The sequence below is a fragment of the Dipodomys ordii genome, unplaced genomic scaffold (assembly GCF_000151885.1).
Source record: "Dipodomys ordii isolate 6190 unplaced genomic scaffold, Dord_2.0 Scaffold4, whole genome shotgun sequence".
Lineage (NCBI taxonomy): Eukaryota > Metazoa > Chordata > Mammalia > Rodentia > Heteromyidae > Dipodomys > Dipodomys ordii.
In genome coordinates this window covers 7,611,016-7,634,639 of record NW_012267220.1, presented here as the reverse complement: position 1 = coordinate 7,634,639, position 23,624 = coordinate 7,611,016, and the positions used below count along the sequence as shown (strand labels likewise).

The 23,624-nt window shown below is 38.8% G+C and overlaps 1 pseudogene; it reads left to right on the top strand.

The window, feature by feature from the left end:
- Positions 1–4,945: 4,945 nt before the first annotated feature.
- On the top strand, positions 4,946–5,841 carry LOC105991146 (annotated as a pseudogene).
- The last annotated feature ends 17,783 nt before the right edge of the window (positions 5,842–23,624 follow it).

Below are 23,624 nucleotides of genomic sequence, written 5' to 3'. Positions count from 1 at the left end.
GTGTAGTACATTGGATTAGAAAGAATTAGTTTGACTGGGCCATTGAAGTGTACACTGAAGGCAGATTTGCCAAGTTTGAACAGGTATGACAGAGAAGAGATCCTATCAGTGACTCACTTCCCCTCTCCATCTCCTTCACTTTCCTCATTCTACTGTTCAAAGCACAGCTCAACTAAATGGCACAACAGTAGAGGGGATACTGTTTTCAAAGATTTCATGTGGATAGGGCTGGAATCAGTAATGGAAGATGAGAGTCTTAGAAATGGTGCAGTCTTTTCAACTGAAGATAGCCCCAAAGGACCATCACTGAGATGAGTGTTGAGGGTTAAAGGCAGGCGGTGAAGAAAAATTAAGACACTAATCCAAAAAAGGAAACAGAAAATAAAGGCATTGAAACAGCAACAATTCCATTGCAAATTAATCTTATGTAAATGTAGAAACTAGGAGTTCTTCAGAGCTCTGGGAAAAGTGTGCATTTAAGCAACAATAGCCAATTTTCCGGGAACTGTCTTTATGGCATATTTTGATGTAGACCTTTTGAATAAAGTAATCAGAAGTGTTTGTTATGACAATGACAATAAGATTGCAACTTGAAGGAAACCAGCAATCGAGAAGAAGCTGCTTGACCAAATAGGATGAAGGTAAGAATTCCAGCTGCTTGCTTTGACTGCCAGAGGACGGGGAACTTTCTAAAAGCTCTGTCAGGAGAGCTATTCTTGACATTCAATTCGTGTTTCAAATATGTGCTTGTCTCTTGGTGTTCTTTAGAGAAATTCTAAAGGTTCATATAGCCTCTGGAGTAAATGAGGTCACCATACAAGATTGAATAGGGGTCCCTGGATGATAGACAAGGTAAACAATTCCTTTGATCACGTCAATTGTGGCTGGGGTCTCTTGTTTGCCCTTCTGAAAAACAGAGAAAAATCGATAAACTCCCTGGTTTGAAAACTAAAACTAGAACTGCCATACAATTTTGGGTTTATATCCAAAGGAAATCACGTTAGTGTAGTACTATTCATAATAACCAAGTTATGGAAACAACCTAGGTATCCAACAACTGATGAATGGATCAGGCAAAGGAGGCACACATACCCAACCAGGTACTGTTCAGCTATAAATAAGAATGAAATGACATCATTTGCAGTGAAGCCTGTGTAGATGGAACTTTCACAATGAGCCCATCCTATATAACGAACATATGGCAATGAAAATTTATTTTAAGAAAGAAAAAGCATACATCCTAGAACAAAGAAAGCACACTGAAGAGCCCATCACTCATTGTTGCCGGGAAGGTAGCGAAAACTGTGGAGACAACACAGCAAAAGGATAGTGAGCAAACACTGCATAGAGGGTGGGGACAGTAAGAGATGCGCCACATCTGGTGAAAGCAGACAAGAAGACTGACAAGAGAAAAGCTATAAGAAACTGGCCATAGAGGCACATGCTTGTTACCCCAGTACTTGGCTGACAGAGGCAGGAGGATCTCAAATTTGAGGCCATCTTGGCCTACACAGCAAGTCTGTGTATCAGAAAAAGAACAGCCCAACTGTATAACTATAGGCATATCGGTATGCAATTTGCATGTGTATATGAATTATACCTACATATCCCACAATTTCATTCTGGAGCTACAGTGGATCTTCAGAGTTGTCCTGAATTGGGTCAAAGTGGCTAGACCTCTATGTCCCTAATGGCATAGGGACTGAATGTGGGCTGCCCCAGGAAGGGGTGTGACCTAGGACAAAGAAAGCTCTCTTTCCAGTTGAAGTAGCAGCTTGAAGGGCAACAGCACTGTAGTGCCTGAGGAAAAGGGAGGACTGGTCAGCACGCGGTATTCAACCCACCTCCATCTTGTTCCATCTTGTTCTGAATCCAGTTCTATGGAGCACTTTCTTTAAAGATCTTTTTATTTCTGCTTCTTCGGACTAAACTTCAATCTATCTATTTATTTATTTATTTTAATTCCCCAAGCCTATGATCCTCCTTTATTCTCTTCTTGCATACCTAAAATATCTGTAGGAAACACCTTTAATCTTGCTTGGTTTCTTTTCTTCCTTTATTGTTCTTGACTCTGTTGACAAAATTGTCTCTTGGATGTTGTCTTTTGATATTTTACTCCAATATTTTACTCCCCCCCCACCCTTTTTCCCTAGTATGTATGTGATAAAATAAGAGCAGCTGGGAAATTTACTTTGCTTTTTAAAATCTTTGGCTTTGTGCTTTCTGTTGAGAGTTTACTCCACATCGTGTTTTATTAGGTTCCCTCTTTTCTGACACATTGACAAAGACAGATCCTCATCCTCTAGATCATGTTGCTTGAATTTTCTGCTTTTGAAGTTTTAACTTGGACTTATTTTAGGATAATAGGATAAAGTGAGATTAAAAAGAAGGATGACATGTTTTCTGTTCCCCAAGTATGAAAAGAGAGGAGGGACTCGTCATATCTCTTGTGTTCTCCATTTCAGTTCTGACAGGAATTTTGTTGTTGACCATGGCTGAAACTTATATTTAGAAAGCTTATTAAATAAATGAAATAGAAATCTCCACTTGAACATATTCTGAGACTAAGACATACCTGAACTTGTACATGGGGCAGTAAAAAGTTTATTTTTTTGCATGAACTGATGCATAGCTTTACACCCAATAACCTGAGGGAAGAAAGGAAATGGAAGGTGTAGTGTGGGTTTTGAGTCTTGGATATAGGATCTTATCCATAGATGAGCGCTCTCTCTCTCTCTCTCTCAATACTAAACAGTACCTCAGAACTCAGGGCCTCACTCTTGCTAAACAAGTGCTCTCCACTTGTAGTAGATCTTCAACATTTTTGTTTTAGTTATCTTTCAGATAAGCTTTCTACCATGGCTGGCCTGACTTGGATTCTCCTGCCTTTGCCACATGTATAGCTAGAATTTTAGCTGTGAGTCAACATATTTGGCTGGGCTGAACTTGACTTTCAATTCTTCTAGCTCTACCTCCCAAGTAGTTAGGATTATAGGTGTATGCTATTGCACCTGGTCAAATGGAGTCGCTTTGATGGTGAGGATGGGGGTGGAGGGGGTGGGGGTGGGGAAGAGCTCCGAAGGAAGCTGAGAGAACTATAATTAGAAGGATCACTGCAACCCAGGAACACAAGTGGTGCTACTCTAGATCCAAGTGACAAATGTGGCCTGGGGTGGAGGAAGGGCCTCTCTCATTTTCTTTCAGGAGCTTACTCCAGCTCACAGCTGACTCCAGGAAACACAGGGTTGAAATGGCAACACCAAGGTTCACCTGGAGATCTTCCAGCACGTGGAGGCATCCACCTTGGCACACTGCCCCAGTGGACCTGGAATAATTAGAAGGTTCAAGAGGCTCACTTCATGCTTCCTAGGCATTCCATTCCTGCATCTTCTCCAGTGGCTCTCAGATAGTTAATAACGTCCATTATCCTCACAGATGCATAGCATGCGCGAGATCCTTCTTAATTTCTCTTCAGTTTGCTGGTTATCAGGAAAGCATGGAGTACATTATACTTCGAAATCATTGTAGTACAGAACAAATGAGAGAAGAAGCCAGAATAAGCTGGCAAGAAACCACAGAAACCCTGGTGTGGGCCTGAGGTGTCTTGGGCATGGATAGGGGCTCAGCACACATTTAGCATACACACATTTACCTTTCACTGTCAATAATCTAAATCTACGTCTACTCTAGAGCCTCTTTCCTTTGTTTTTTTTTTTTGTTTTCATTCTTAAAAGTAACATTGTCATAAATGAATTTCTTCCCTCTCTCTTCCTCCTTAACTTTTCATTAATAAATTCTTCAGTATGTGCATAGAGACATCTTCTTTGTGATCAAAGTTTGATGAATATTTTCTTGTACTCTTTTCCCCAGTGTACCTAGTGAAAACAAATGGACTAAACCCAGCCAAAGTACATGTCTTTGGGGGACATTTTCACAGTTGTTTCCATTTTTCACATTGCATCAACTAGTGCTGGTTTAATGTCAGCCTAGACTGTCATGAAAAATCATAATGAGGAGCTGTAATTGCCAGATAGTAAAAACAAAAATGTTGAGAGTTGATTCTTAGTTTCATGGCCATGTAAAAATTATTATTAAGTCTATCATCTATCATAATATGGACATCATGAAAACTTTTTTAAGAATATTGAAACCATGGTAAGAAGCAAAGCTTTAGAAATTTACTATGTTGAGTCTATATTTTTTGTTTAATGCTCTTAAACTTTTAGGAAAGCGTTGTAGGTATTGCAGTAAAACCCCAAAGCCTTGAGGAATTGTTAATAATTTAGTGGCTTGAGTTCATCAAGAAATGTTAATCCCACTTAGCAAGGAAGAGTTCATTATGACTCATTATGATTAAGCCTTGTAACTGTGGAAAGGCTCAAGTGTGAAAACATGCTATTACAGACATATTGAGCTATTATAGACATAAAGGGACATATTATATATATATCATATATCTCAATATATGTACATATTGAGACATATATAGGCATATTGAGCTATTATGGACATATTGATATACCAGCTGAATTGTAAATTTGAGTCCCTAACCAACTATCTCATAAAGGTCTTATGTTAAAGATAAGACTTTTCACTTTTCAAAAGAAGTGTGGAATGCTAATGTGCTTCTAAGATGATCCTGTGGACCCATCAGCAGTGCCTGAACTATGTAAGCAATGACCTAGGTAAGCCGCAAACATAATCTTTCAAACACTCAAGAGTGTCTATGGCCTGGAGAGGTAGCTCAGTGGAAGAATGCTTGTCTGACATATGGGTGGTCGTGGGTTCCATTTCCAGCTCTAAAAAAAAAAGTATTATAGCTTTAAAGAAATAATTATATTATTTTAGAAGCTTTTGATGAAGAAGAATGGTAGATTTAGAACAAGAACAATCATGAGAGGTTAAGAACCAAGGCTTTGCTGCTGCTTCTCCAGGGAAACAGCAAATGGCTGATGACCCCATGCAGCAGGAGGGCCCAGGCATGGGAGGCCGTGGGAGCTTCTGAGGAGGCTTCAGTGGCAGCGCCCTCCGGGGCCGAGATGGTGGCCATGGTAGAGGCTAGCTCAGGGCCGCGGGGCTCGTGCAGGCAAGCCCGAAGACAGATGGATTCCTGTCACCAAACGGGGCTGGCCTGGTTAAGGACATGAAGATCAAGTCTTTGGAGATCTATCTTTCCTCCCTGCCTAGGAAGGAGTCTGAGATGATTGACTTCTTCCTGGGGGCATCTCTCAAGGAGAAGGTGTTGAGGATTATGGCCTTGCAGTTGCAGACCCGAACTGGCCAGCGTTCCAGGTTCAAGGCCTTTGTAGCCATTGGTGATTATGATGGCCATGTCAGTCTGGGCATTAAGCGCTCCAACGAGGTGGCCATGGCCATCCAAGGTTCCACCATCTTGACCCAGCTCTCCACCGTCCCTTGTGTGGGGACATTCCTGGGGGAACAAGGTTGGCAAGCACCACCCTGTCCCATGTGAGGTAACAGGCCGCTGCGGTTCTGTGCTGGTATGCGTCATCCCCGCCCCCAGAGGCTTGGGGATCATGTCACCTCCCGTCCCCAAGAAGCTGTGGATGATGGCTGGTATGGCTGACTGGTACACCTCAGCCAGAGGCTGTGCTGTTACCCTGGGCAACTTGGCCAAGGCCACCTTTGATGCCATCTCCAAGACCTACAGTTACCTGACCCCTGGCCTCTGACCTCTGGAAAGAGACCATGTTCACCAAATCTCCTTATCAGAAATTCACTGACCAGCTTGTGAAAACCCACACCAGAGTCTCTCTGCAGAAGGCCCTGGCTCCGGCTCTAGCTACACCACAGGATTTGTATACAAGACTAACCAAGTGAATTAAGTCTTAAAAAAAAAAAAAAGAATCAAGTCTTTGATCTCTGGGGAGAAGGGACAGGTAGTTCTAATTTTCTCATACCTCAGTGCCTCTTTCTCTTTTCTGCTCTCTCAGACTAGCTTGCACAGTCTTGTTGAAACTTGTGCTTTGCTGGGTGGGGCATGTGCCTAGGGCCTCTATTCTGTCCCATTATTATGACCACCCTGTTATTCCTCATTCACTCAATCGCTTGCTTTGTATTTGTCTAATAGTGGTTCTTCCGCCCCAATTACTGCTAGCACATATAAATGTAGGACCCATCCCATCCCCTGGCCCCCTACTTTCTTCACTTCCTTGTTCCAGTACTTCCTTCTTCAGTTTATCAGAACTATTCACTGTGAGACACATCCTGGAGCTATACTTCTAAATCACACATCTCCAGATTCTCTAGTGACACCTTTCTATCTCTAGATTCTTATTCGATTACCTGCACCATGATCGTGTTTCAAACCCATGTAGGGAAAACTAGTCACATCTCTGGTTTCTCTCTGCTCATTAGCTTTGTTTATTTTGGAACATTTATGTCCAACATAACGTCTAGCATCTACGATTCCAATATTTCTCTTTCTAACACTATAAGGTACCTCACACTTCCATCCTTTGTCTGTTTTCTTATATATAATATATACATATATTATTGTAAAGATACTGTACAGAGGGGTTAGAGTTACATGAGTAAGGTAATGAGTACATTACCTATGGAGCATTGTTACCCCCCCTTTGATTTTCCCCTACCATCCCTTCCCTCCCCACCTCCCAAACTCCTCCCACCCTCATCTAAATTGTAAAGTTCTTTTTCCAACATAGTGTCTGTACATCTCATTGTTACAATGGATTATCCTGTATCCTTATTGCAGCATTTTGTTATTTCCCTTCCCCTCGCCAAATTAGAAAAATGTATGTACAAGATGCAGGACACTGAATCAAATACAGTGACAACAGGGGTTATACCATGGGGAAAGAACATACAAAGAAACAAAAAAATCACAAAGTACATTATAAGTACATTAAAAAGAACAGCAACAAAGATAAAAGCTCTTGTGTCCTTATCTTGGGGTTCATTTCACTTAGCATCAGCTTATATGGTCATATGTACATAGCTTTTGAACTCTGCGGCTTGTCTCAGACATATACTAGTTATTGCAAATAAGGGAAACCATGGGACCTATGTTTCTTTGGACCTGACTTACTTCACTTAATATAATTTTTTCCAAGTCTTTCCATTTTCTAACAGATGGGGCAGTGTCATTCTTTCTGATGGAGGCATAGAATTCCATTAGGCATTTACTGAAATGATTACAAACAAGGCCATACTAAAACTACCAGCACAACTATGTTTATTGCAGCATTATTCACCATAGCTAAGATATGGAACCAACCCAGATGCCCCTCAGTAGATGAATGGATCAAGAAAATTAATACATATATATATATATATATATATATATATATATATATAATGGAATTCTATGTCTTTGTCTATTTTTCATCAGAGAAAATGTTAACTGGCTCTGCATTTTCTCTCTTCTCAGTTAGTTGAAGAACTATTGAAAAAGAAAAATCATATAGTCAAGCGGATATTCGCCATCACACATTCATATCATTTCATATTGACATGAAGTCATAATCAAATGCCTTCAGCTGAGCTTTCAGTATTTTCTGGAATTTCACCAGTGCTACTCTTGTTTGCATATCTGTTCATTAAAATGACAATGTAAAACCGCCAGTCTTCTTAAATTTCCAGTGTACTTCCCCATTTGTTTTCTCATGTTCTTTAGTACCTTTCACCTCTGTCTGGAAACTAAAAGCCATCAGAGTGAATTTTCCTAACTTCTTTCCTTTCCCCCACCTTCCTCTCAGAACACAGTCCTCATCTGTGTGATCAGGATCCCATGCTCTGCTGTGCTGAGTAAGTTATAGTTCCAAGAATTTATATTCTTTCACTTTTTTTCTTTAACTGAGCATGTTTAAATCTGATCTGTTACATATGTTTTTGTGCACAAGGCTCAATTCTATGTTTCTTTCTAGTATCCATCCTTGCTGTCCCACTACCGTTTCAATTTCTGGACAGATTTGTCATACTCTATTTATCTACCTCTCATTCTGTCAACATACTCAGACCTATTTTCTCTTCTTTCCCCCTAGATACTTTAAAATATATTGTATGCATGAAGCAAGGAAACCTTAGGAGATGGATAGGGATGGATTAGATGGGAGAGGCGAGAGAATGGGAGAAGGGTAACACTGATGAAGATGCACTGTACACATCAATAAACATGTTAAAGTGAAATCCCTTGTACAATGATTTAATGATAATAAAGAAAAATAACCTGCCGATCATTAAAACAAATTGAGCCCATCTATTTCTCATCTATAAAACAGGTAATTTCCCAATTAATTTACCTAGATATCCCCTAAATACCTCAGACCTAATCTTTCTTTTTGCTTCCCCTCCCCTCTTCCACCTTTTCTTCTCTTTTCTCTTCCCTTCCATCTTTTCTTTTGCTTCAGGACAAAAGATTGTCCTTGGGCCCCATACTTTCCAGGCAAATACTCTACCACTTGAGCTACCTTCCTCAGCAACCTCGATGAAGTAAGGGCAGGGACTGGTGATGACCAAAGGTGGTAGGCGGGGCCCTCTGGGAAGGCAATACCAAGAATCAGAACATGTTTCCCATTGCTTGTTTTATGTGCTAACCCAGTAGAATGCAGAAGTGCAAACGTTTGCAGTGACATCTAGAATCTTGATGATTTTGGAAGAAAATTTCACCTGCAGACAAAAACCAGGAGGCAGAGAGAGTAAAATCATTTTTATTTGAGATGGTGTAAAGGGACAACCAGAGTCTGTTGACTGCCTCCACCACATTATGTATTTAAAAAGTAAAAATAAAAATAAGGCCTTTCCTAGAGAGAGTTGTGAAAAAGTTGGCAGGTCTTTAAATATTTCTCAGGAAGTTCTTTCTTTTGTGGACTAGATCAACTCATCTACTGTGTGCTGTCAAAGCCCGTGGCAGTCTCTTATCATAGTAGTTTCCCCGGTTTAGTTAGTAAACCATGAGACTGGTTAATCAATATCTGATTAATTAACTTGGGCTCAATGTTTCATAGGTTTCAATCTCTGGTCCTTTGGCTCTAGGTTTCTGGGCTTGTGTACAGGTATAGCATTATGGGTGAGAGAGTGTGGTGTAATGGAGATAGTCAAACCCTTTTACCAGAATGTCTGCTCTGAGAGGCAGGGACTCTATTTGTAAGATCACTTCTGTGCCCTGGAGAACACTGGGTAGTTGCACAGTGTTACCTTATGCTGGGCACTTGAAAAATTGTTGATTTGAATGAGTGAGCAAATGAGTGAATGAATGAAAGAGTAGAAGTCCTTTTGTCCATTAGCTGTACAGTTATTAATCTCAGAAATACAGACTCATCATCTGAAACATCTTATTCTGCTTTTGATCATAGTTGACTTCTTAACCAAGCCTTTGAAGAAACCCAGCAAAACATCCAAAGAAGGAAAACAGCATTCGATAGAGATGATTTCTTTGACTACATGACTATGAAACATAATTATTTTTTAAATACCCATTTCTCTTGGACTCTGTGGTATGTGTTAGAAGTGTTTACAGTGAGGATGCTGTGTGTGTGTGTGTGTATGTGCACATGCACACATGTACACGTGCATGTATGCATGTGCATGTGGGTTTGTACAGTCCTTTTTGGAGCCCATCTGTATGTCATATGGTGTTGGCTGGGTTGCTGTAGCCACTGTTCTCTGTCCTTTTTTCCCCAGTGTTTATGTCACACATTTTGCCATTCACAATGACTCACTTTCTCCCAGGTGCAGCTCTTGCTTCTCAGCAGGTCATGATTATTGCCACATGGCCTCATTTCTGCTCTCACCGTTCCTTATGCTGATCTTGTTTTGTTTCCGCTCTCTGCATGACAAATGCCCACTCAACTGGCCACCTTGGGGGAAAAAGAGGGCTGCTTTAACGCATGTCAGCAGGACTCTGAACAAGTTTCATGCCAGACTAGTGCTGAAGATCTTGCCCTTTCCTCTGCTTTCAAGAAGACAAGTACAAATTTAAACCTGACTTTGAATTAATTTCTCAGTGGCACTTGGGGGATAAACAGGACAAATGGATATTTTTGCTACATATTAACACTTTCAGAATGCAATTCAATCAGTGCACTCTAACAGATAATTTATTTAGTGAGTTTTTACTTACCCAGTCTTGTCTGGTATATTTATACCTTTTTTTCCCCCTGCACTTGCTTATTAAAAAATCCATGTTAGCTAATTTTAAATTGTGCTTTAACACTTGTATCAATAATCCCTGTCCATAATCCCTGGCTCTTTTCTCTTAAAAAATATTTTGTTATTCTTGGGCTAACAACTTAGTTCCTTCTTTGGGAGATTGTTCTCAACAATACTTTTGTTTATGATGCTTTAATCTGCTCCAGGTACTTAATGTCTACATTGGCTTGCTTGTGTTCTGAACTTGCTTCTCTCTAGACTCCACCTATTCAGCTTCTACCTGGTTCCACCCAGCTTTTGAACCTGAAGAGGAACCAGACCAAGTTTAGTTGTTTTTTTCCCAAGAGATTTTTTTTTTACAATAAAACAGACCTGTTGGATAGCTAATAGCTTGAGATGATGAAGTTTGGAGTGCTGAATAAATTTCAGCTGTTCACTGAAATGAAAGGCAGCTAGCTGTCATGAGCTTTAGAGTAGGTTAAGTCCAATATTACAAATTAGAATCTGTGGGTGTTATGTTGACTTTTCACGCCTGTGAGGAAACACTTCTGTTTCAGAGATTTTAGTCTCAGGTCATTTGGCTCCATGTTTCTGGGCCTTTGAGGACCCAGAGCATCACCATGGGTGTTGAGGGTATGGTGGAGGAGGGCTACTAATCTCATGGTAACCAGGAAGTAGGGAGACAGGAAGTATCTGATCCTGGGACACACTAAATCCTTCAAAAGCATGCCCCCAAGTGACTTACTTCCTTTAACTAGACTCTACCTCCTAATAGTCTATTCAGGTATGAATTCATCTATGGAGTGACCCATCACTGACTGTGAGGGAAACTCTTCTCTCCATTTCTTCACAAGACATAGTAGACGGGGAAACACCTAAGGCTAGATTGAAAATACAGATAAGCCAAAATGCACAAGATGGGCCACGTCTATAGAAGTAAATAAAGCCAAGCTGATAAGATGCTCCTCTATATGCCTAATTTAATCATGCTCTGAAAAAAAAAAACCAAGCAAAACAACAACAAAAACAATGATCAAGGTCCACAAAAAAGAAACAGCCAATCAGCAAAATCCCCAGTAACCATACAAAAGCCTGCCTTCAACCCTGTATGAGTAGCAGCAATAGCAGTGCTATTCCCTCTGTCTAGCTGCCTGCCACTTTTCTTCAATGCTACTCTAACAAACCTTTGTTTCTCCTAGTCTTCTGACTAAATAATTTCTTTTTCTAACCCATAGGTAAAAAAACCTCATGCAGAACGGTAGGTCTGGCTGCTCTACAATTTTATTTTGATATTACTTAGCTCTGCAATGTCCCTAATTGCTGTTCCATAGGTTAGAACATTTCTATGTCCCCTACTCAGCTCAAAGCAATCAAAAGATGTAAAATTTGTCCCATTGAAACCAGGATTGTTTTTGTTGTTCTGTTAGGAGGGAATGTGGAAGATGCCCTATTTAAGAAAAGCCATGGATATCAGAGAAATAGCAAGGACCAGGTGGAGTGTGGTTGTGAACCAAGGGCAAAAATGGGTCAAATGGAATGCAGAAATAAGCCCACAAAGAGGGCCAGATGGAATGTGAATGTAATAGAGCTCTTAAAATGATCCAGCATGCATAAAACTCCAACTATTGTCCATGAGACACAGTCAATTTATAGGGTCCACAAAAAGGGAGGTAGTCAATCAAAAGTAGCCTGATTCAAGGCCTTAACCTCATTCCTGACCCGGTCTCCAACGGCAGTGCTCCTCTGCCTGACTGCCTACAGTATCTCTCCTGTATTGGCAGCCTCATAAATCTTTCATTTCTCTTATTGTTCTGTCTCAGTAAATTCTTGTGGCTCCAAAAGTCCTTTCCAATGAAGATAATGTCTTGGTGACCCAGACATGTACCAAAACCCATTAGCTGACAGTCAAACCTTTTACATAGGAGACATTTTTTGGATTCAAACCATAACACTGTGTATTCAAACATTTACATGAAAATGTTATTTTAAAAGAAGGTTTGTTGTTTACTATCTAAGGAGAGAGTTGACAGTAAAGTATGAGAATCTAAAAAAACTTGTTTGGTCATTTTATGTTGAAAGTACAAAGGCTATTCCTCCTGTGACTAATTTGTTGATGTTCCTGTCCTGGGTATAATCTTGTCCACTCTTCCCCATTCTTGATTAATATATGGAAAGTAAAGATGACATTGTTTAAAAATTATTATTAATTTACTTTATCATTATTATAGAGGTGATGTACAGAGGGAGTACAGTGACAAGAGTCAGGTAATGAGTACATTTCCTTTAGTACAGTGTCTTCTGTTCCCTCATTCTCTTCCAGTCCCTCCCATCTCCACCCATGAGTTGTATAGTTCACTTTTGTCAGTGTCCAGTGAGTTCAACTGCTGCACTTTTCACCTCTTTTCCCTTGGAGTTTTATACCCTCCTCCTAATCCTTCTGATGATGTACACATGAATACCCCATATATACGGTAAAGAAGACAGAATCATCAAACACTAAAAAAAGAAAAAAAGAGGTCTCTTGTTTCCATATCTTGGAGTTCATTTCGGTCTGTACTTTTTTTAAATGTAAATATGAAGAGGCACTTAGGCATTGTGCCTTTGTGTTTCTCTCCTTAGAGTATCCTCTTTTGGCCTCACTATGTGTGAATATCTAGAATCCTGTATAATTTATCATATCCCACTGTATTTTAGGTCTAATTTCCACATATCCTAGAGAACATGTACCACTTGTCACTGTGATCTTGGCTTACCTCACTTAACATGATTTGTTCTAATTCCATCCATTTCCTTGCAAATGACATTATTTTATTCTTTCTAATGGCTGTGTTAAATTCCATTGTGTATAGGTACTGCAGTTTTTTTGTATCCACTCATCTTTTGTGGGTATCTGGGCTGTTTCCATAATAAGATATTCTTCATTTTATCACTTATGAATCTCCTTTCCACCTTCTGACCCAGATTATCATATCCTTAACTGTGGTGATATGTCCAAAAGCAGATTGTTCTCAACTTGTATCAAGGAGACCGTTTTTCATCAGTGGTTACTTTGCTACTGTGGGAATACCTAACACATTCTCAAGATGATCTCAAAATACCCTATATATTGTCATTCTGGCTTTGTAAGTAGTCAGGTTGAGTTGCTCACTATTTTAGTGAATGGATTTGTTGCTTGAGTCATTTGTCCTAAGTAGGAACCAGAGCACCATTTTCTCTTTGTGCTATAGCATTTTTAATTCCTTGTGTGAAATTAAGCACATACCCATTAAAAATACCCACCCGATAGCTTTTTAATTTTATTGTAAAATGGCATGTACAAGTGTGCAATTATATTAATTATATATATTTTTTACAAAATTATAGATTATGACTCATCACCTCTCCTTTCAATACAAGGACAGCCTAATTGTGAAAACAGGATGGAGACTGTCCAGAAGTTCATGGTTCTACAGATGTAATTAACATTACACTACAACCTTCAACTTCCTTTAGTATGTAAAAGAAAAAAAAGCATTTGGGGGCATTCTATTTGATTTTAATGAGGCTAGAGTTATAGAAAAACCATAAAAATTTTTATTCATTAATCAATTCAGAAACTGCATATTTTAGATCTCTCTGGAGAATAAATTAACTATTCAGTTATTTTAAAACGGAATTGTTGGAGGGGAAATTGTGATTAAGTATGCTTTCACTGTAAGAGACACTCTAAAATTTCAGTCTAGAATATATCATGTAGGCGTAGGTGTAGCAAGCAGTCTCTCACCTTCAGTTTCTGAGTTTCTCCAGATGTCTCCTGTGCTCATTTTTCCCCCTGTAATTACATCAGTGTTTGGGAAAAGCTGGCCTAGCAGTGAAAAATCTTGAGATACAGGCAGCAAGAGGGCATTGTTAGTGTGGAGACTTTTCCCATGACAGTTCAGTTTGACTCTTTGGAGATGCTGCTCTGGGGCCTCCATTTATTGCTTTCTTTCTCAATGTCATAGTTTGAATCTACTACATGAATACAGTTGGATAAAGGGTAATGATCTTTGGAAAGAAACAGGGTTCTGACAACCAGTTAGAATAAGCTCTACATAGAAAATATTTGTACAGGATTCTTTGTGTCCCCTCACAGAAATGGACTATATCAGCTTCAATAATAATTTACTAATCATAATCCCTCCATATGGCACTGTTGAAGAAAAAAATCAAATTTTAGTTACTACCTAGCAACCAATTGTTGATGTAGTAACTGTGGATTTCCTTCCTATCTATATTTCATTTTTTGCTACCTATATCTATATGCAATATTATGTATAAATATAACATATATAAGATATAAAATATAATATATAGAATCTATAAATATGTGTAAAATCTCTGACTATCTGACCTCTCATTATGTAAACTCATAGCCTGATAGATTTTGGTTAGGCAGGCACTTACATGCTTGCTAATTCTCTCTTTCCAACACTGCAGGGATTGAGTTATTTAGTTTATAATTGGGTCCATTGGTGGCTGCATATTGAGTTGCAGTTGTGAAGGAACCTAGAGGAGTGATATTTTTCAGAGCCCTTGGTATAAGAACTGATACCTTTCTTTTGAGAGAAGATTCATGCAATCTTGACTATATAAATATGGTTGCATATTGGTAGGTAAGCAATCATTTTAAAAATGAAGTTTGAGGTCTGGCACTGGTGGTTCACACATGTATTCCTAAGCTACTCAGGAGGCTGAGATCTGAGGATTGCATTCAAAGCCAGCCCAGGAAGGAAAGTCCATGAGACTCTTATTTCTAGTTAATCACCAGAAAACTGGAAGTAGCCATATGGCTCAAACTGGTAAAACACTAGCCTTGAGTAAAAGAGCTCAGGGATAGCACCTAGGCCCTGGGTTCAAATCCCATAACCAACAAAGAAAAAACAACTTTGATTAGGAGAAATACATATAACTAGGAGTTTTCACTTATGTTAGATCTGGCCATTTACCCTCCACTCCCCCACTGATCAAGGGACTAGTGATGGTAAAGAGCAGGGGGGGAAAAAGATTTATGATGCAGTAGGATGCTTTTTACCCAAAGCAGTTTCTAAGTATCTGTTGTAGCAAAAGTGTACACTGAAGTAGACAGGTGTCCTTTCTATGGCTTCCATGCTTTCAAACTGCTTCCCAGCCTGAGAGAAACCTCTTGTGTGAATCTCCATAGGAAGGTGAGTTCCTCTTTCATCTCAAATGATGAAGAGAGTCAGATACAAGGTAAATTCATCTTGCAATGGCAATAAGCACAGTGGATGTAGATGCCTTTCAGTGCCCAGCAGCAGCAGAATCTAACAGTGCCTGATCCCAGCAGCGACGGTAGCAGCAATTCCGGAAGTGACGCCCTGTCTAGGCAATGTGTGTGGTACAACCCTGCCCAGGGTCTGGTGTGATTCCCCTCTTAATTCCCATGCATTTTCTCCCATGATGCTACTGTTATTCTCTCTGCTCTGTAATAGCAATAAACAATTTTCCAATAAAATCCTTTCCTGCTTACCTTTTCTCCAGTACAATTCTTGCAACTGTGAACACTGACTGCCAAAGAATATATTGCCTAATTTTCAGCTGAGAATTTGGGTCATTGAGAGGTTATGTTAATGGGCTGGTAGTCACACAGTAAGTATCAGAGCTGAAATTTGAATCTGTTTAATGCCAAACTTGTTAAGTACTGTCAGTTAAAAACAGTAGACAGTATTACATAGCTTCCTATGGTTCCTAGGGAATTAAGTCTTAGATTAAGGGCATGAAGAATGCATGTGGTAGGTTGTTAACAACTGTTAACTCTACTGGTTGGAGAAACAAAGTCATGCAAATGAACAAGGCAGATAGATGCCTCTGGCCACCACTTTTGACACAGAACCAGTTCAGAATGTCATTGCTGGTAGTAGGGTGGCTGTTATTTTTCGGAAAAGTCTAGTCAGGACAATGCTTGCTACAACTTCTCTGCTTGACAAGTTATTAGACTTGTCCCTTTCCCATGGTTCCAGTTTCTTTCCTCCCTCCCCTTTCTCTAAAATAATTTCCAGTGTAGATTCCCCTGGACTTCTCTCTCCTCAAGAGAAATTTTAGATAATTGTTTACCATATACATTTAGCTATATGTACTTACATACATATATTTACATGTATATACATTCATACACACAGATATACATCCATATATGTATATATACATATACAAACATCTATCTATACATACATATTTAGATATATATGTATATCTATATAGATATATAGATACATATATACATATACATATATAGATATAGCTATCTATATGTGTATATATGCATTTATGTCTACATGCACATACACACACACACACACACACATACACACATATATAAATATATGTATCCAGCTTTTTAAAGTAAGTAGTCCAAAGGCCTGGAAAAATATTTATTTGGGTCATGGTAGAGCCTGACCTTTCAAAGCTTCCTGAATGATGCCTCATAATTACCCCTGGGGAGATGTTTCAGTATCTGGCAACTCTTCTCACCATGGATATTTAGTTCATGTTCTCTGTCCTTAATTTCACCCCAATTCATTCCTTCTACCCAATTCAGTAATGACTCTGACTGTTGTTTACTCTGTGGGAACTTTCCAATGACAGGCATCTCTCCTCTTGGTTGGTACTCTAGAGAGCTGGGCATTTTAGAATCTTTTATTTACTTATTTTTATTTTTTGTTGGTCGTGGGATTTGAACTCTGGGCCTGGGCATTGTTCCTCAGCTCTTCAGCTCAAGACTAGCGCTCTACCACTTGAGCCACAGTGCCACTTCCTAGAATCTTTTAGTCATCTCTTTTCCTATGTCAGTCACTTAGCCCTCTGAGTCAGATTTGGGCTGTCCTCTGAACTTCCTTCAGAAGTTAAATGTGATTAGTATATAGATTTTTCCAGCTTCTAGCTGGAAAATTATATATATATATATATATATATATGTACATATAGATAGATAGATAGATAGATAGATAGATATTGAAGATCCAACTTTGAGTCTACCAAGTTTCATTCTTCCATGGACCAATATCTTTTTTTAATATATATTTTTATTGTAAAGATACTGTACAGAGGGGTTACAGTTACATGAGTAAGGTAATGAGTACATTTCCTATCAAGCATTGTTACTTCCTCCTTTGTTTTTCCCCTACCATCCCTTCCCTCCTACCTCCCCAATGCCTCCCTCTCCCCACCCCAAAGTTGTAAAGTTCGGTTAAAGATCTTTTTCACCCAAAATTTTCCTCTGAGAATGACAAGTGAAAGGCATAGCTTTGAGACAACATCCAGATGGGCTTTCTACTTTATGCTACTTTTCTCCTTAGGCTGTAAATCCCAAATGATAAAAATAGAATGGTAATTTTCAGGTATCTTATTTTACTTAACCTCAGGCAATGTTACTTATCTTAAAATTGATTGTAGATACTTTGGGCGAATCTTCAGTGGCTTATTGCTCATTTAATAATCATCACTCTTTTTAAATAGGTGTCTCTCCTGCCAGGATGGTTTCTGTGATCTATTCTCTTGTAGGACCCAAGCTCAAAGCTCCAATTTCTTCAAGGATCTGATGTTAACTTTTGCAGCTGACTTATTATTTAGCACTGTCCTTTGTTTTATTTTGGCTAACTACAAAGAAGTATTTGTCAAGCACTGCACTATTTAACTGCCTACAGAGATTAAGCTCAGGCTATTTACATGCTGGATTGCCTAACATTGACAACTGGGATAAAAGTCTTCTCTTTTTCCAACTACTGGTACAGGTAGCCTATCTCCTACCAAGCTGAAAAATACCAGTGAGCTTTTAAACATCTCTTTTAAAGGAAATTTGAAGTCAGTGAATGAAAAATGGGAGCCTGCTGAGTGTTGATAGAGGAATTGCCTTCAGGATAGTTAATATTTGATAGCTCAGAGTTTGAACTTGGGGCAGGGAGTAGAGCTGGCTGGTAGAGCAATTGCCTAGCATGTGCCAATACCTGGATTCTATCTCCAGCATGGTGTAAACCACAACAGTTTGAATCAAGCTTTTTCAAAAGCATTACCTTTGAGTACTTTATTTTTGACTGATTCACGTTTAATCATCACACTGGAAGGAAATGGATGACCTGATGTTTGCAGAGTTTTATCACTAGCCTGCTTCTCTACCATATTCAGCGATACTGAGAGGTAGAGTAGGCACACACAAGTGACTAAATTCACTAGGAACTCCCTGAGGTATGCATTGTCAGCCTGGTTTCATTGTGCCAGGGAAGTGTGGTGTAATAGTGTGGGTGTGGTTTGCCCACCAGTGGCCCTCAATTGTAATGGCGTTGGAAGGACTTTTAAGAGTTGGAGCCTCAAGGAAGGTGAATGTGTCCTAGCTTCGCTGTGAAAGGATAAATGGTGGATTTGTGGAGTAGGTTAGGCCTCAAAAGAATGGGTCACATCCCAAAGCATTAGCCCTGTCTCTCCCTCAGTCTTGCTTTCTCTCTTATCATGTGACCTCTCTGTCTCATCTTTTTCTTGTGCTTCCATTAGGTGATGACATCTGCTAGGTTATGACAAAGCAGAAAGCTTTACCAAAAGCTGGGCATTCAGTCTCTAAAACTATGAGCTAAATAGAATTTGTTTCTATTTAAAAAAAATCCTACGTTCATCAGGAATTTTGTTATAGCCACACAATACAGGCATATGACTTGCACATGTCCAATACTTTCTTGTAGTTACAAGTGGAGTTATATCCTCTATCATCAGAAATAACTATGACAATAAAACCTCCTTTCACGCTATTGGAAGAGTGTATCAGAGTATGTATGAGTGAGCAAAAATTATATTATTTTAGTAAAATTTTCAAGTTCTTTAACTTGATAATATGTAAAAACTTTGCATTTTACTGTATTATTAATCAATTAGATGTATGATACCTAGCCACTGATCAAAAAACATGGGTAGATTCAACAAGAAGTAGAGAATTGCTACTTTTCCCATAATCCTTTCCCATAATCCTTTCATGGGTGAAAGTTTTCTTTTATCTGGACTGGGCCAGGAGGCAACATTTAGGAAAAAGGAAGAAGAAATGTTTTATACTCCTCAAAATATGCATTCCTGACTTTGTTTCTACAGTAAAGGTAACTAGATATCTTTATTTTATGTAGATTAGACTTTGAAAGTACATGATGCTTTCTTTCCTTTTCTCTATATCTTATTTCCTGAATAAGCTTCAGTTATCTTTAAAAAAAACATAGGAAAGGAAAATAAGACTAGTATTAACTATGGCTTTCCTTTAAATATTCCATCTGGCTGTGGTTTTGTAATCCAGTAAGAGGATTTTCAGCCCATTTGCAAGGTTTAGAGTATTTGACCAGCTTTTCTGTACATTTGATTATGTAGGGAGCTGATTATGTAGGTAAAGCTGTTCCATAAAATAGTATTACAGGTTTTTGTGAACTTGTGTGATTATCTATTGATTAGTTACTTGATAAATATTTGATTGGTAAATTGATCAGCAGCACAAGAATTAATAGATCATCAATCCTTTCAATATTATGATTATTTTTCTCCTTGCTTGCTTGCTTCTCTGTAGCTCTAGCATATAAACCAAACCTCCTGCCCTGTTTTTTACTGCTTATTTAAAAAGACAGAGTCCCACAGAATTTTCTGTTTGGATTGGCTTTGAACTGCGATCTTCAGGATCTTGGCCTCATGGGTATCTAGGACCATGGATGTGAGCCACTGGTGCCTGGTTCATTTCATGTTTCAAACTGAGCGCAGATAGTATTGTATTGTTCAATCTAGGATTTTCACCAATTGCTCTCATCCCAACTCTACAAATGTGAGAAAATCTATACTCTCCAGATTATGTCTTTGTAGTTAAACATGGATACCATTTTTAACTTTACTATTATTTTTCAATCATAGATTTCCATTTGAAAAGGATACTACAGTACAGCATGTGTTAGGAGTGACTCTCTTTAATTATAGCTACTAGGTCATTTACCTATAGTTATATAGCTAATTAAAATTGAAACCAATGTGCATAAAATTAGAGTTGGTGATATTAGCATTGGAAACCAAAGCCAAAACAACAATAGCTTTTCTAAAGGAACAGTAAGCTTTGTTGTTGTGATTTAAAAGAAGCACAGTTGGCCAAATACAACACACCTTAAATAGCTTAAGAACATTCATTTGCATCAGGTCAAAACAGTTACTATTAGGAAACTAATTACAGCAGCCATCGCTCTTGCTTATTTTTCATTTATGTGGTTCAGCAGCATAAGCAAAATGAAGGCAAGTTTACAGGTCAAGAAAAGTCAGTAAGCCTTCTTCAGTTACTTCCGAAGCATTTTATGATTCTGCTCTAACCCGATGTTTGCCTTAGACTGGCTTCCCTTCTTCATTTCATGCATTTCTTGTTGCCTAATTAGTTTTAGCAATCAATGTCACTATGTTGGAAGGCTTTCAAATCACAGATTCTTGCTTACAAAAGGATAAATGTGAAAATACTGGATAAACATACTTACATAGTTTTCACTGTTTCTTCCTCTTCCTGAGCTTCTGGTACCCCAGGGGTGCCTGAGAATGGATTAGTACTCATAGCCATGAATCCTAAAACTATTGCCCAATAGGCCCTGTTGCTGGGTTTACCTACGCCTAAAGCATTAAGATATCCAGCTCTCCAAAATGACTAAATAGAACATGTTTATTTTTGCCTTTTTCCCTCCCTCCCTCCCTTCCCCCCTTCCTTTTCCATTCCTCCCTTCCTTCCTTCCTTCCTCCCCCCCTTCATTCCCTTCCTTTTGGTGTCACCACTGGGGCTTGAACTCAGGCCTTAATGCTGTCTCTTAACTTTTCCCCCCAGACTGGCTTTACCATTTCAGCCACAGCTCCACTTCTGGCTTTTTGCTGGTTAACTAGAAATAAGAGTCTAAGGGACTTTTCTTTCCTTGGGCTGGTTTGAACCAAGATCCTCAGTTCTTAGTCTCCTGAGTAGCTAGGATTACAGGTATGGGCCACCAGCACCTGGCTATTTGTTTTCTTTTTTGAAGATGTTTTCTCCCATTCACTTCTCAAAGTGGTATATATTTTGCATCTATTATTTTTTCTTGGAACAATTAAGAAGTAATATTTTACACAATTCAAAATACCTAGTTGAGTACATATCTTTTTTTTTTTTTTTTGTCAGTCATGGGGCTTGAGCTCTGGGCCTGGGCGCTCTTCTTGAGCTCTTCAGCTCAAGGCTAGCGCTCTACCACTTGAGCCACAGCGCCACTTCTGGCTTTTTTTCTTTTTGCTTATGTGGTGGTGGGGAATTGAATCCAGGGCTGCAGGCATGCAAGGTAAGCGCTCTACCACTGAGCCACCTTCCCAGCCCAAGTTGAGATACATCCTTATGCTTTGAAGTTTGAGAGTCTATTTCACCTTCCCTCTCATCTCTTTTCTCCCTCTTTCCCTCCCTCCCTTTTTTCTCTTTTCTCTTTCTTCTTTCTTTGAATCACAGGGAATATTGAGGATATTATTATTTTTGTCCCTCATCCATACAACAAAACAGTTGAATGTATAGATAGATAGATATAGATAGATAGATAGATTAAACTAGGAGCTGGTGGCAAAACTAATACTTGTAACTACTCAGGAAGCTAAGATCTGAGTATTATGATTTAAAGGCCAGCCTAGCAGAAAAGCCCATGACACTCTTACCTCTAATTAACCAGTAAAAAGCCAGAAGGGGAGGTTGAACCAAAAAGCCAAGGGTAAAAACATGAAGCCATGAGTTCAAGCCTAGTACCAGCACAAAAAGCAGAACAACAACAACATATATTAGACGTACTAATTTCTGTCTCTAGAAGTCTATTGACAGAATAGCAGTTTGGAGCCTCACATAATTTTTTGTTTGTTTTGCTTTGTTTGGTATGTTTGGCTATCAACAAGATGATTCATTGTCTCCTTATTTTTTTTGCTAGGGAGGCAATATAGCTAGCTTGTCAGGAACAAACTGTAGAAAATAGCTTCATTTCCTTGCAGACTTTCCCCAATTTCATTTGTCTCAGTATGCAGCAAAATTGAATAAATGCAGCTCATTCTCCATTCTGAGCACGAGGCACATTTATCAGGTAGTCTATCAGGCATCATTACCACACTTTGATAGAGGAATTACCCTTGGTGCAATGCGAACCCAAGGAAGTAAATTAGCAATAAAAACCTAATGTTGTCTTCACTGTTTGGTTTTATTGCTAAGTTCCCTGACATCAGCTTCCTGTCCAAATCCTCATTTATCAAGGGAAACATAATTTTATTGGTAATATTTAGAAAGCAAATTATAAAAATAGCTCTTTTAATATTGTAGAAGGTATTTAGTAATGCAATTGTTTCTATAAGTCCTACCTTCATTTTTCTTTGCTTTTTAATTAAGTTACATAATTGCATAATCAAAACAGAAGACACTATTTCCTTTTTCAGATAACCTGCTATATCAGCATTTTATTTATATAGTTTAAATTAAGCTGGTTATTGTGAAGTTATTTTGATACCCCCTGATCTGATGAGTAGAGGATATTTTCAGGCTGTGAATAGCTTAGATTTTGTAGATATTGAATATCTTATATAAACACAATAACATAAAAAATTCGATTTCAGATAATGCTTCATGCTGAAATTTAGAAATAAGAAAATAGTTGTAGCCTTGATTTCAAAGAACTTCTCAATAAGAATCCAAATGCTCAGACCCAAGTCATTTCACTTGGTATGTCCACCTCTAAATGTGGGTACAAATTTTATTTTAATAGTCCATTTTGTCCAGGAATCATTTGATGGAAGTTTCTGAGAAGATGATCCTATGTTCCAATTTCTCCAGTTTTGGCTGTGTGTGGGGAATAAAGCAATCTTTCCGGTCAAACTAAAATGTCTCCATTTTGTAACAAGTCACTGATATTTCCTGGTATTATTTCCTTCTTGACTTCAATTGTAACTATTAACTGTGATGCTTGTGAGCAGCCAGCCATGCGGAGTCCTGGACAATGGAGTCACAGAATAGACAGCCCTCCTTCTCTTGACTGGGACCTTTCCACTGACTTTTCCAACTTCCTCCAACTGTAACTATTGGCAGCTCTGAGGGACAGAAGAAGGTTGTCCTTTGCCTCCAAAAGAACAGCCTCTCCCCGAGAAGGGACCTTTCTTTCTTTCTTTCTTTCTTTTTGAGTAAATTTCTTTTATTTATTTATTTATTTATTTATTTTATTGTGAGAATACCGTATAGAGGAGTTACAATTACATGGGAAAGATAATGAGTACATTTCTTATCAAGCATTGTTGCCTCCTCTTTGTTTCCCCTTCCCATCCCTTCCAATACTTCCCCCTCCCCCCACCCAACCTTCTCCCCACCCCCCACCAAAGTTGTTCATTTTTCGACATAAGGACTTGTACATCTCCTTGTTGCAATGGGTCCACCTGTATCCCTAGTTAAACCATTTGGTTTTTCCCTTCCCCTCTACAAATTATACAAACATCAAATA